Here is a 15,398-nt window from a genome sequence, read left to right as displayed (position 1 = left end):
TATTAACCCACCAAGTGGACCATTTAGATATTTTTTGGATTAATATTTATCCATTTATTTTATGGGATCATTATTTCAAATATTGGAGTAATGAGGGATAAAATAATATTAAATGACCGTATAATTTGAGTAGGACCTTTAATATTAATATTGTTGTTTTCAAAACTTATTAGAGAAATATTGTTGTTTTGGGAGTTCGAGGCTAGAAGAATGTAGAGGTCGAACATTCAGAACTCGACAAACAAAGAAAAAGTAGGGTTGTTGAGGGTTGAAGTTTCGACATACATAAGTCGAAACTTCAATCCTCGACAAGGAAATGTATATTAGGTTATTGAAGGTTGAAAGATACATAAGTCGAAACTTCAACCCTCGACAAGAAAGGTAGGTGGATGAAGCTAATTTTGTGATGAGGATCTCACTCTAGAAGGAAATCTCGCTAATTTTGTGAGGGGATCTTGCTCGAGAAGGGAATTTCGCTAGAGATGTGGGCTAAATCTCGTGAGCATCGCTAGAAAGACAGTTTGTTAAAAAGTGGTTGAGGATTTCGCTCTAGAAGGAAATCTTGCTAATTTTGTGATGGAGATCTCGCTCTAGAAGGGAATCTCGCTAGAAATGTGGACTGAATCTTGTGAGCATCGCTAGGAAGACAGTTTGTTAAATAAATACTTGAGGATCTCGCTCATAATTGTCTTCACTTTATTTACTTTCCATATAAATATATATACATGACCAATGAGAAAAAAAAAAGCTAATAATCATTAATGAAAAAATAACAACAATAACAGAATTTTGAATTGTAAGAGAGAGCGAGATTCTGAGCGAGATTGTAAGAGAGAGCGAGATTGTAGGAGAGAGCAAGATTGTGAGCGAGAGCGAGATTGAGTCTGCCACATGGATTAAGAGAGCGAGGTTATGGATTTTATTATAATTTCTATGGAAAGTAAATAAACTGAAGACGATCTCGCTTTCGCTCACAATCTCGCTCTCTCCTACAATCTCGCTCTCAATCTCGCTCTTTCTCACAATCTCGCTCTCTCCGAACATCTCGCTCTCTCAATCTGGCTCTCTCTTACAATTCGTTATTGTTGTTATTTTTTCATTAATGATTATTCTTTTAATTAACTTGTACATTATTCTTTTAATTAAGTTGTACATTATTCTTTTAATTAAGTTGTATATTATTCTTCTAATTAAGTTGTACATTATTCTTTTAATTAAGTTGTACATTGTTCTTATAAATAAGTTGTACATTATTCTTTTAATTAAGTTGTACATTATTCTTTTAATTAAGTTGTACATAATTCTTTTAATTAAGTTGTACATTATTCTTCTAATTAAGAAACAAATATTTTTAATTTAGAAATATTTTTTTTTTTTTCAAATCATGGTTTTAAACCCAGGACCTGTTGATCCCGATGTTTTGTACGACCAGTCCATTCATCGATCATCTATTGTATGGCGAGATCGTACTACTGGAGAAATATCTTGCAAGCGTTGAGAGGCAGTTATCCAGTGCACTTTCTCGCTCTACCCTCGAATACTACCACTACTGTGCACATCTAGATTCTATGGGATTGCCAAATTAGGATTTATTCAGTTGAACTGGCATCTGATCACAGCCTTGGTCGAGAGCTGGAGGGCTGAGACGCATACATTCCATATGTATGTTGGAGAGTGCACTATCACTCTACAAGACATAGAAGTGTTGTTAGGGTTACCTGTTGACGGTGAGCCGATCACTGAAGTAATGTATGATGACTAGTTAGAAGTTTGTCAACTGTACCTCGGTATGACCCCACCTGTCGATAAGATTAAAGGATCGAGGTTAAGTTTAATATAGTTAGGAACACAATTTCGTGAGCTCACAAATGATGCAAACGAGGAAACCTTCATAAGATATGCGCGAGCATATATACTACAAATGATGGGTGGAAGTCTGTTTTCAGATAAATCAAGTCATTTTGTTCACTTGATATTCCAACCACTGTTAGCTAACCTCCATGATGCAGGGCAGTATTCGTGGGGTGGAGCATGCTTGGCATGGTTGTATAGACAACTATGCAAAGCAACAAGACCTAAGGTTCGAAAGATAGCTGGGCCTCTCATACTTTTGCAACTATGGGCTTGGGAGCGATTTCCAACAATGGCTCCACAGCTACAACATGTTAATGACGCTCAGTTAGTTGGACGAGCCTACGGTTCTCAGTATGTTGTTTTAATTCAATTTAATTTTTATATCACTGATCTAGTTAATTTAAATTCTAAATTATCAATTTGGAGAGACAAATTTTGTATGACTAGGACAACCACACATGTAGTCAACCAGTATAGATATATGTTTGATTTGCTTCAACCTGAACAGTATATTACACTAAACCTAATTGATTATTTTATACACATTTTTATTGTATTTGTCTTTAATATTCTCTAATATAATATTTTGTGTTTCAGGTTATTTGGGAGCCGTACAAAATTAATATGTATACTTTGCCTAATTTTTGTACGAATGGTCAAAACATATGGCGGACGATGAGTCCTCTCATATGTTTTCACATTGGTGAGTGGCATCTTCCTAACAGGGTGATGAGACAATTCGGTTTTCAGCAGGATGTCTCATTACCTTGTAATACTGAACCTGTACTGCATGATATTGACCTAAGGACTGGAGATTGGTCCGAAAAAATTGCACATTTGGTAATACGATGACACTATCGTGCAAGGTTTATTGCAATGAGGGTTTCACTTGAACAGTTTGACACATATGTCACTTCAGAATATATTCATTGGTATAATAATATCACAAGGCACTACATCACTCGTCTAGGAGAAGCTGTGGGTCATCTGGTAAATGAATGAATATTATCTAATTATTTTTAATTTAAATTTATTTTAAATATTGTCTAATTGTTTTATAATTCACAGAGATCGAACAACCGTAGTCTCTGTGAAGTTGCGAATGATCCGAACCAGGTTCTTGCTATATGTAGTGACAACCAAAGCTATATGGAGGAAATTCATTATATGTACGATATACCTATTGTTCCTCCACCAGCTCCTAGACGTAGAGGACCTATTCGGGAAGATGATGAGTTTGATGAGGTTGCACATAATGTGGAAGAGTTGCCCCCTATGATGCAGACGCAGAGTCAAACTGATTATGTTAGTCCGATGATGATGATGCCAACATTTGGTTCAGGACATTATGACTTAGAGGCTGGTCCTTCGTCTTCATACGTGCATGAATATGGTCGGGGTCGTGGAGAGCATAATGAATATTTATATTATGAAGCGCCTGCAGAGGTACCAGAGCAACATCAAGAAGAATCCGAGTGACCTCAAGTTCGAAGTCGACGACGACAACCAGCTCAAAATCGACGACGTCCGCCTTGTGGGGCACATTGATTTTTTTAATTATTTTTATATAAATGAGATATTTTTTTATATTTTTTTATTTTTATGAGATTTTTTTTAATTTATTCTTTTTAGAGTTTAAATAAAATAATAAAATATTTTTAGAAATTGTTTTTATAAAATAAAAAATTAAAAAAAAGGAAGAAAGAAAGAAGAAGGTGGAATGTGTAATAATTAAAAAAGAAAAAAAAAGGAAAATTTGTACGGATACTCTCGCTCTCGCTCTCTCTCATAATCTCACTCTCTCTTATAATCTTAGCTCTCTCTCTTACTCTTCCTCTTTCTTACTCTCTCCCAATACAAAATTATTTTTAACACATCAAATAATTATGAGTGTTATGACGAATTTGATTGGGAAGTTCAGTAGCAAAAAGAAGGAGATTCATTAGCTCGTTATTTAGTCAGACTTGCTGAGATGACAGAATCCATAAAAATTATTCAACAAGCTTTAGAAGGAATTCCAAGGAGACGTTATGAAAATTTAGAAATACGATCTTTTGATAGAGGAAGGTCTCTGAAATGATAATTAAACAGACGGGCAAGGTCGAGGGTTCAAAATTCGACTTACAAATGAAAAGGGGAAGGTCGAGGGTTCAAAATTCAACTTAGATTCGACTTATCTAGGTTGAATTTTGAACCCTCGACTTATTTTTTTTTAAAAAAAAAACAACAACAATATTTTTACAAATAGTTTGAAAACAACCATATTTTCCTAAATAATTTCTAAAAGGACAATATCCTTTTAATTTTTCCCAAATTATACACATATTCAAAATATTCAAAATTTATATAATTTTCAACTTTGTCAATGACCAACTAATTGAAATCAAGTTAGGCTTGAATTTAGATTTACTGTTGTCCCATTAGATTTTTTTAATTAATCAATAATTGAAAACCATAAGGAGAGAAAATGTGTTTGTCAAGAATTATCTTAAAATTATAATAACTACCTCTTACTACAATAAATACTATTTTATATTCCTCAATTAACTACAGTCAATACTATTTCAAAACTCTCATTTACTACATTATTTACTATTTATTACTGTTTTTACTATTTTACTTTCATCATTTTTTATTTTTTTGCTTAGTGTTAAAATAGTTACACTTCAAACATATACTGTTATAACTCAAACTAAAATAATCTATACCCCAAATACAAACTATTATAATTCAACTATAATAATGCAATACTATAATAACAAATTCCTTGTCCCAAACGTTTCTATTATGATGTAAAAAAAAAAAAAAAAAAGTTTAAATGTCTTCTTCTCTCTTTCCTCTCCCACACGATTCAAAAAAAATAAAAATAAAAGAAAAAAAAAAACTGATTTTCTTCTCTCCTGTTTTGTCCCCACTCCTTTCTTTCCTTCTCTATTTGCATATTTTTTATTTCAACCACCATTAGCCGCACCTAATCTTCCGATGACCCGTTTATATAGAATGAAATTTAAAAAATAAAAAATAAATTTTCAATTTTCACGTATAAAAAAAATCAAAATATTTAAAGAAAAAAAACATTGATAGACTTATCAAGATCAAATTTTATTATTTTTTATAAATAGTTTTTCTTATTTTCTATTTTTAAAAATTCAAAAAATTTTAAAATTATTTTTTAAAATATTGTCACCATAGTAATTTTTTTATTAGACAATTATATAAGTTGCATAAAGATAAGTGTAGTCTAAACAACACCTAATTATTTTCATTTGTTTTTATTTCACTTTCTTTCTGTTCTCCTTCGCTTTTATTTTCTGATCACATCTTTTTTTCTTTAGTTTGTTAGAGATTCAAAATCAATTAAAACTGACTAATCAATAGTATGTACGGTTTCCTGACGTTACTAATTCTTAAAAATCATCCAAAATTAACTTAATCAAATCATCATGTAGGTGGTCGACGTCGATTTTATCCCAAACCCAACTTTGACAAATCGATGATCACCTCTCATTCTTATTAATTGAAAAACTTATTTTTAAAATATTTTTCAATTCCTAATGCCTTGCAATTAGGAAGATTTTTAATTATTTTGTAATTCGAATCTTTTTGTTGCCATGAGATGATGTAGGTCTTTTTTTAGTACAAGTCAACGACTACACAGGTGAGGGATGGAACAGTTAAGCTTAACCAAAATATTAGAAGTGTAATTGTCCCACATTGAAAAAGTTCACGAAGTCATGAGCTTCAAGCACTATAAAAAAAAGTCATAAGCTCCAAAAAGTTAGATCTTTTAAGCTTAAGTCTACTAATTTTAGGTTTGCTTGTTTGAGAATAGGATTAAAGGGTATAAATGGTATAAAAGCTTTTGAGGAGAGAGAATTATTCTATTTGACTGCAATAATTTACCTAATTATTATTGAGCTAAGTTTATTAGGTATATACTGAGCTAAGTTTATTAGGTATATTTTGTTGAACGGAAGTTTATTAATAAAAATTTGTTTTGGATTTTTTTTTTAAATACAAAGTAATTTCATTTTTATGTTTAGTCTGTTTTCGGCCAATTTTGTTGGAATGAAAACAAATATCTAGGTAAATTTTGTTTTTTTCCAGGCAATTATATATATATTTTTGTTTAATTTCGTGTATTTTACGTTTCACATTTTAAAAAAAAATTATTCTATCTTTATATGTTTTTTTTTTCTTTTTGTTGTTTTTCATAAGATTCGCTGTGTTTTTTAAATTGTTATTCTTGTTGAAGGCTATTTGATCTCTCATTTATTTTATTTTTAAAAGAAATGTGCTATTTTTTAAACAAAAAGACATTGGTCAATTATGTAAAAATTGCATCAATGTTTATCCAATCCTTACCAACCATGGTATTCAATTTTGGTTTACGTACATGTATTTGCAACGTTATTTTTTATATATCTATAATTTTAATATCGACGTAAGAAGTGAATCAACATTTACATTATAAAAAGATTATAAAAATTTTTTTAATTTAATTCAATATTTATTATGATTATATTGCACAATGAGTAGATGTTAAAGTTTGTCTCTGGTAGAGACAAAATACACATAAACTTAAAAGTTGTGTCAACTAAATTAACCACCTACATTCTCATTAATTACTTAAACATAATCGAAAAAAATTATAACTTTCACACGTTTTATTTTATTTTATTATTTTGTTTGTTTTTTATATTTTCAAATAACATCACTCCAGCTTATTTTTAAGCTAATTGAATATTTGTAATATTTATATTCTTTTAAAATATATATTCTATTGCAATTCATTTTTTTTAAAAAAAGATATATATTTAATCCCTAAATATTTAGCTTTGTCTCTATTTATAATCAAATACACATAGACGGAAATACTTAATTAGATCTAAATTTCTTTTAAAAGAAAACAAAATAAATAAAACAAATATATTGGTCTTTTTCTTAATAATTGCTTTCCAACAGTTTGAACCAATAAAATGAAGATGTTTAAATAATAATAGGTTTAAATCCTATTTTAGTTTTAGTATTAACTTTTTAACGTAAGGTTGAGATGACTTATACTTTTTATAACTTATATTTATTTTCCAACTATAAATCTTTTATGTCAATTAAAAAAACGTATATTGAAAAATGAACCAAAATATTTATAGATATAACAAAATTTCACTATCTATGTGCGATATATAGCGATAGACTACTATATGTGTCTATTTGTCTATCTGTGTCAATAGTCTGTCGCGGTCTATTGTGACGGTGATATTTTTGCCTTTTTTATAAATATTTTCAACAGTTTTGTTATTTAAAATAATTTTCTTATTTTTTAACCATCATTAATTTAATTCCTACTATTTTTTATGTCAATAAAAAAACGCTACAAGTCCTATTGTCTTTTTTTTTTTTTTCCAATTGGAACCTTTAAGCAAGTTGGAAGAAAATGGAGTAGAATCAAAATAGAAAATGTTTTGCATAGACCTGTTCATTTTTCATGTAAAAGTTTTTTTTTTCTCTATCATCAATATATTTTTTTTTTTATTCTTCTCCACTCTGTTATGTCATGAAAGCTTTTAAACATAAAAATAAAACATCCCATGATAAGGTAAAATAAATTAAATAAATATAAATAAATGCAACTCATATAGAATATAAATTCTAAAAAATTGCAAATAAATATTACCTCAATGAATCACATAATTTAAAAAAAAAAAGAAAAAAGAAAAAAAGAGGAATAAAGGATTGAAAGGAACAAAGAAAAGTACCTCAATGAATGACTAAAATATGAAGGCAAAGTGAATGACTAAAATCTAGAAGGCAAAGTGATTATTATATTCTTCATACAAAAAACCAACTTACCCTATAATTTGAATTCAAAACCCTAGATTTTTTTAGAGTGATTAATCTCTCTAGCATCCTCTAGCCATAAAAAATATAAGTCACCTCAACCTTCTGTAAAAAGGTTTACGGAATTATAACGGTAGGGACCAAATAAGTACTTTTTAAAAGTTTGAGGGCTAAAATAGACGTTTTTTAAAGTTTAGGGACCAAAATAGAATAAGATTGAAAGTCCAGGGACTAATATAGGATTTAAAACATAATAATATTTTTCTAACAAGTTTTTTTTAACACCATTGATAAAGTAAAATTCCAAAATCTAAGAATAGTTATGACATTTTTGTAAAATTGAGACATCATATTTCTTTCATTTTAATCTTTGCTTTTAACTATACAACAATACTTGATGCACCAATCTTTATACATTCTACTTTCATTACATATAGTCAAAATAAGCTTAGCTCAATTGACACCAATATGTGCTGAGGATTAAGAGATCCGTGGTTCAAATCCAACATTTTAATACATATAGACAAAATAAAAACTAGACAAAAAATCTAGGAACTAAAAAGATATTGGGTTCGTCGGACGGATGACCCAAACTTGGGAGAACAAGTGATATTTGCGCATGCAAAATATGTAGAGGGAAAGAAGAACAAGAAAAGGGACATGGCTCTAACATCAGTTTATGGTACCACTTCAAAAGGTCTCATACCATTGAAAATAGTTGCCCAACCATGATCATTCCCTTATTTAACCGATGTGGGACTTTGATCGCAATCTTATCCAACAAAAATAACTGGAACTGCTCATTGGATTTGGGGTATAGATTCTTTTCGTTTGGGTCATAATAGTATGTGTTTGAAGTGTAAACTATTTTAGTTTGAGAAGGAAATAATAAAAATGATGAATGTAAAATAGTAAAAATTATAGTAAATAGTAAGCACGGTAGCACATGAGGGTTTTGAAATAGTGTTGACGGTAGCTAATTGGTGATTTTAAAATAGTTACTATAGCAAGAGGTGACTATTATATTTTGATGGTAACCCTTACCCCAAACGTTCTCTTTAAATTTAAAAAATGGGGCAATAATTATTTTGGAGTTTGAAAAACGAATCTTTTTAATCAATTTTCTCAAAATATTTTTCCTAAAAAATAAGGAAGAAATTTGCCACGTGCCTTTCTTTCTACTTGGCCCCACCCATGAACCATTTATTCTCTACAACCACAAAAGGGTTCCCTTCGCGCTATTTTCCACAAGTCTTTTCGGACGTATTTATTTTTATTTATTTTATTTCACTATCAATCCTTCATCATCCTCCTTCCACTAGTCTACATCTGTATTCTTTAATGGATATTCAACGTAGTTGCAGATCTTAATTATCTTCACATGGCGTTGAATCGTGGACTTGTTCGAATTTCTTCTCCTTTTCCCCATGATTATCCTCTTCAGAACTAAACCCACCATTGTTTCCTTTCATGGAATTGTTTCGACGCTCTGCATTCCATGCCCATTTCTTTCACCTTCTTCTCTCTCTTCTCTTCTTCTCTCTCCAAGTCTTTGCTCAGTCATATACTCTTCCGTACACGTATTTCGTCAACTGTGGATCAGCAACCAACGCCGTCGATGACGCCGGCCGGATGTTCATCGGCGACTTGAATGCTACTGATACTTTCAGGTTCACTCCACAGAATTCCCGGGAACTCAGTCATCTGAATGACTCCGTTAGGGTTTTCAATCAGCCGGCGTTTTACGAATTTGACATCGAACAAGATGCTGTTCATATTGTACGACTTCATTTCTCTCCTTCCAATTTTCTCGCCGATTTATCTGCTGCTCTTTTCGATGTTTCGGCTAGTGAATTTTTCCTTCTCAAAAATGTTAACGCCATCAATACAATCGGTAATGGTTCTGCTACAATTAAGGAATTCTTCGTGAGATTAAGTACAGGAAAGTTTCGTATTATCTTTATACCTAAATCTTCGTCTATTGCGTTTGTAAATGCCATTGAAGTTTTCCCCACTCCACCAAACTTCTTCGAGTCTGAATCTCAGCAAATTATCTCTGATGGAAGAAACGGAGGTGCACCTAATGTAGTTTTACCTTTTTTGATTTCGCATACAATTTACAGAGTTAATGTGGGAGGTGATGTAATCTCCATTAATGGGGATAAACTATGGAGGAAATGGGAACAGGACGATGCTTATTTGTTGAATCCGAGCTTTGCAAAGAACAGTAACCCTTATCCATCGACACCGGATTACGAGAATCCAACAGACGATTATTTTGCGCCGGATTTGGTATATAGAACAGCCAAGGAATTGAATATAAACTCCAGTTCCTCTCTCAATTTCTTCAATATAACTTGGTCTTTTCCTTTGAGAAAGAAGACTCTCCATCTTGTACGAGTTCATTTCTATGATTTCATTGCTATAACATCTGATGGTTTTCTTGTCTTCAATTTGTATATTGGGAATAGCTTCAGTAAGGAGATCGGATCTCATGTTTCAGAGAGAAATGGATTTCCTTATCCATTTCATTATGATTTCCCTGTGGATTCAGGTGAAAATGGGTTAATTAATGTCAGTGTTGGTCCTTTGGGTCATAATGAATCTGGACAACCCACTGCTTTTCTTAATGGGGTTGAGATTATGGAAGTCATGGATGAAGGTAGCAAAGATCCTGATATTAATGAGTCTTTTGGAGAGAAAAACAAGAAGAAAATTGTTGGTGTTTTGGTGGGATTGTCTGTTGGGGGTTTATGTTTGGTTTGCATTTTAGGATGTGGAATTTGGTTTGGTTTGAAATGCAGGAAAAGAAGAAGTGATGAAGCTTCACAAACACATACACACACACAATGGACACCATTGTCTAGGTTTGGAGGTGGGAGTACTCAGAGCAGGTTTACTGAGAGAACTACAAGCAGCTCCCCCATCCCAGATTTGAATCTTGGGTTGAAATTTTCACTTGCTGAAATCAAAACTGCCACGAACCATTTCAACAAGAAATTCCTTGTTGGTGAGGGTGGTTTTGGGAAAGTTTACAGAGGAGTGATGAGGAATGGTACGAAAGTAGCTGTGAAGCGAAGCCAACCAGGAGCTGGACAAGGCATTTCTGAATTCGAGAGGGAAATCACAATCTTGTCAAGAATTCGACATCGTCACCTCGTTTCGTTCATTGGGTATTGCGATGAGGGATTGGAGATGATTTTGGTTTATGAATTTTTGGAGAAAGGAACTCTAAGAGAGCATCTTTACAACTCGAACTTACCTCCTCTCCCTTGGAAGAAAAGACTTGAAATTTGCATTGGTGCAGCTAGAGGACTACATTACTTGCACAAAGGCTCAGCTGGGGGAATCATTCACCGTGATGTCAAATCCACCAATATCTTGCTTGATGAGAACCTTGTTGCAAAAGTCTCTGATTTTGGACTTTCAAGAGCAGGCCCTCTTGATGAAACGCATGTCAGCACAGATATCAAAGGGACGTTTGGCTATCTTGATCCCGAGTATTTCCGAACCCAACAACTGACAGAGAAATCCGATGTCTACTCATTCGGTGTACTCCTTCTAGAGGTTCTATGTGCAAGACCAGCTTTGAATCCAACACTCCCAAGAGAACAAATAAATCTAGCAGAATGGGGGTTGAGGTGCAAGAAAATGGAGTTACTTGAAGAGATAATTGACCCCAAATTGGAGGGTCAAATTGATCCAAACTCCTTGAGAAAGTACAGTGATACAATAGAGAAATGCTTACAAGATGACGCTGCTAATAGGCCAACAATGGCAGATGTGTTGTGGGATTTGGAATATGCATTGCAACTTCAACAAAGTGCACATCCTAGAATGCCACATGAAGATAGTGAAACCATTCCCAATGATGCTTCTTCCGCAGCCATTCGTCGTTTTCCTTCTATTGGTCCTTCGATGCTAAGAGATGATCCAGATATGAGTCAAGATCTAGACACTCATTTAACTGCTACTGAAGTTTTCTCTCAAATCAAGGCAGATTATGGCAGATAGATGGCAATAGAGATTATGTATTTAAATTTATCATCTCACATCAACGCTTACAGATTAGTTGTAATATGTTTAAATTAGTCTGTTATATATGAAAGTTTTATAGATTCAACCTCTGATTTCTAGAGATGAAGGTCATGTCAAAGTCCACTTTGACAAGTTATATAGATTATTTCATGATTATTAAATTAATTTATTATCCATGCACGTGTTAAAATATTAGTTGCTTAACATGAAAAACATCATATTTTTCAGTTTACACACAAGGACACAATTCATGATCAAATTTAATTCAATTTGAACCAAACAACTACTCAACTAGTAATTAGGGAGTGGAGAGTTCGAGATATTGGCGTAAAATGTAAGACAATATAAAAACTTAACGAAACGTAGAAGATTCTTTAAAGTAAAAAAATTCGTCATAACAATTGGCAAGAAATTAAAAGTAATATTTTTTTAAAAAAGACATAATCTAATTTAATTCTTCAAATAGTGGCTAACAATTCTAAAGTAACTCAAATAATATACCAATAACATACATCTAATTCAGAGTAGGTGTGAGTGAAAAAAAGTAGCTAAATCAAGCCTAGTTGAAGACTTCATTAATGAGACAAAAAAAAAAAAAAAAAAATCGACTATGTGTAGACTTTTTCACTGCAAATAAATAATTATCTACATTACTTTTTCACCCAACCTAGTGCGACCCCTCTTTCATGAATTGTCTTTGTTTTTATTTTTATTTTTATTTTTTGGACTTGGTTGGGTAAAAAAGTTTATTTTACTTATTTTGCTAGTTATCAAACCACGTCATATTTATACACATATATAATGTCAATTTTGTTTAGTAGACAAATTAATTTTAAAAATATACAAAATAAAGGTTATAGGAGGAATATATGTGCAGAAAAATATATACTAATTATTTGGTCATGGGCAATTTAAAACGACAAACATGAGAACTTTTGGTAGTTTTAACTCGATCATTAAGGATGTGTTAGAGGCGATGAGTTGAGATTTGAAGTATGAAGTTAATATATTGAAGTTAGTGTTGGAAATTAAACATGTTTTAATTAGATAAATTATAGATGAATTAAAAGATGTGAGTTAATTAAGTATTTTAATTTATGAAAGTTGGCAAGGCCATATATCGAAGAGAGTTCGATACGTCAATAAATTAAATATAGGACTTTAAAGGTTTTTTTTTTATGTGTTTGATTAAGGTGAGAGTTATAATCCTATATATTGAATTGATATTTTGTATTGAAATGACAACCAAGTATGTAGAGAAGAACACACAAAGAGAGTTCAATTAAAAGTGTGAGCCAAGTTTAAAGAGTTTCAAATAAAAGTGATTTTGTTTCCTCTCAAATAACCTTTTGTTGGTTATTTATTTGTGAGTGTCTATCACACGCTTCCAACAAAGTGATATAAGAGTTTGAGTTTGAAAAATAAGAATTGTTTTTGCAAATGGCAAACAATAATTTGGTTCCTTTCCAAGTACCTCGACTTACGGAAAATATAGCAATTGGTGTATTGGTATGAAAGCTCTACTTCGTTCACAAGATGTATGAGACATTGTCAGTAATGGTTATGAAGAACCAGAAAGTGATGTGGCTTTAAATCAAGCTCAACAAGAAGCTTTGCAAAATACAAGGAAAAAAGACCAAAAGGCTCTCACCATCATTCATCAATCCATCGATGATCCAAATTTTGAGAAGATTTCTGGAGCAACTATTGCACATCAAGTATGAAAAATTTTGGAGATACATACAAAGGAGTAGAGGTTCGCCTCCAAAAATTGAGATGTGATTATGAATCACTATATATGGAGTCTAAATCGGTTTCATATTATACTTCAAGATTATTAGCAATAGTAAATAAAATGAAAAGATATGGTGAGATAATAAGTGATGAACAGGTAGTAAGAAAGATACTTCGATCATTGGATGAAAAATTCCTTTTCATCGTTGTAGCTATTAAAGAATCAAAAGACATTGCACTTGAGTACAATGTCTGTTGATCAACTTATGGTTTCGTTACAAGCCCATGAAGAAAAAATTTTCAAGAAGAACAAACAGAAAAAATGAGCAACTTTTTCAGTCAAAGTTGCAGTTGAAAGATAAAGAAGATAGCCAAGAAAAAGGCAATCGAGGTCGAGGACGTGGTAACAATTGTGGACGTGGTGATTTTAGAGGTCGAGATTGAGAAAATTATGGACAAAGAAATTTGATGAGAGTAATTTAAACTCTAATTCATCAAGAGGTCGTGGAAGAAAAAAATTCAAGGTCAAATGGAGAGAGTATTGGGGTTGATGCTCTACATCTTGTGATCTCGTAGTTTGTAATTGTATTGTACAAACTTTTTATTTTCTAATAAAATAACATTATTTTATTTGATAATTAGTTGCAATAACCCACAAAATCAATAAACTAAGAACCAAGGTTATCTTCTGTAACTTAAACATGTATGTTAAGATGTACATATGGATCATATTTAAGTGATAATTTAAATGGTCTGTAGTAGATGGATAAGGCTAGATACCTTATCCTAGAGACACGATGAATACGACCCGCTTTGTAGTTGTTACAATTATTGTAAATTGCTACAAACAATTTGATCTTGATTATTCACGTGGAAACATGTAAACAGGGGTATTCTATACAAAGAGTTTTTATAAGACCGAACCACGAAATAAGTAGTCTTTCTATATAACACCGTTGCTAGAAGAGACTTACATTTTACCAAGATGACCCTTGGTGACTTGACTTGAATCCTGAATGAGTTGTGAACTATTGCCTATGAAGGCGGTTCTTTGATCTTCATGGGTGAAAGTGGTCAGTTTCGCCAACTCAATATGCCTACCATTTTGGGGATTTGCCTAATTAGGGAACTAGGAATACAGCTACACAAGAAGAAATTCACTTATTTTCTATAGTTAGAGTAAGTAGAGAAATTGCTCCCTTAAGAGTTGATTACATGGCTTGAATAATGTGACGTCATACCCTCTCCTGGCTCGAGAGGGTTTCGGTTATAGTTGGAGTATAACTTATTGTTCATTAGAGGGATTAGTGATACTTAAAGAGTTAGATATAACTATAGGGGCAAAATATTAATTTTGTCTTAGTTGTACTTACGAGCAATTTGTGAAAGGTCAACACACCGTTGATTGGTTATATCCAATGGATATAGAAATATATTTGTAGTACGAAGAGTGCAACTGTCAGTATTTAGTGGAGTGACTGACAGTTAATGGAAGTTGATTAATTTAATTAAAGAGTTTAATTAATTAATCAAGTACCAGTGGAGGTTCAATCTATATGTCCATACCCCCTCAATAGATCAATTGAGATTAATGAGAATCAAATTAATTTTGGGTTAATTTAAATTGTTCAAATTAATGGAGGGAATTAAGTATATAAAATGTGATTAATATAAAATTAATTACATGAGATATAATTAAGATAATGCATATGATACATTGTAATATAAAGTTTTGTTTTAGGGGAAAATAAAAATTTAATATTAACTATATGATTTCAAAATTATTTATTTAATTTAATTATTTAAAAAGGTGATTTTAAAATTAATTGGTTATAGAGGTCCCCTTTTATTCTCTCATTGAACGTAAGAGTGGGAAATAGTTTTTGAGATATGATATACTTCTTCCTCAGTTTTCACGCAGTAGACACAAC

General features: G+C 31.8%; 1 pseudogene across 1 annotated transcript; it reads left to right on the top strand.

Moving 5' to 3' along the window:
* The first annotated feature begins 8,936 nt into the window (after window positions 1–8,936).
* On the top strand, window positions 8,937–11,818 carry LOC120081589 (putative receptor-like protein kinase At5g24010 pseudogene; annotated as a pseudogene). Its single transcript, XR_016530872.1, has one exon. The product of XR_016530872.1 is annotated as a putative receptor-like protein kinase At5g24010 pseudogene (transcript).
* The last annotated feature ends 3,580 nt before the right edge of the window (window positions 11,819–15,398 follow it).

This window comes from Benincasa hispida, chromosome 7 (assembly GCF_027475165.1).
Source record: "Benincasa hispida cultivar pf3 chromosome 7, pf3_genome.v1.1, whole genome shotgun sequence".
In the NCBI taxonomy this organism is placed as follows: domain Eukaryota; kingdom Viridiplantae; phylum Streptophyta; class Magnoliopsida; order Cucurbitales; family Cucurbitaceae; genus Benincasa; species Benincasa hispida.
The sequence above is the reverse complement of the archived record's forward strand: the minus strand, read 5'-3'. Positions and strand labels throughout refer to the sequence as shown.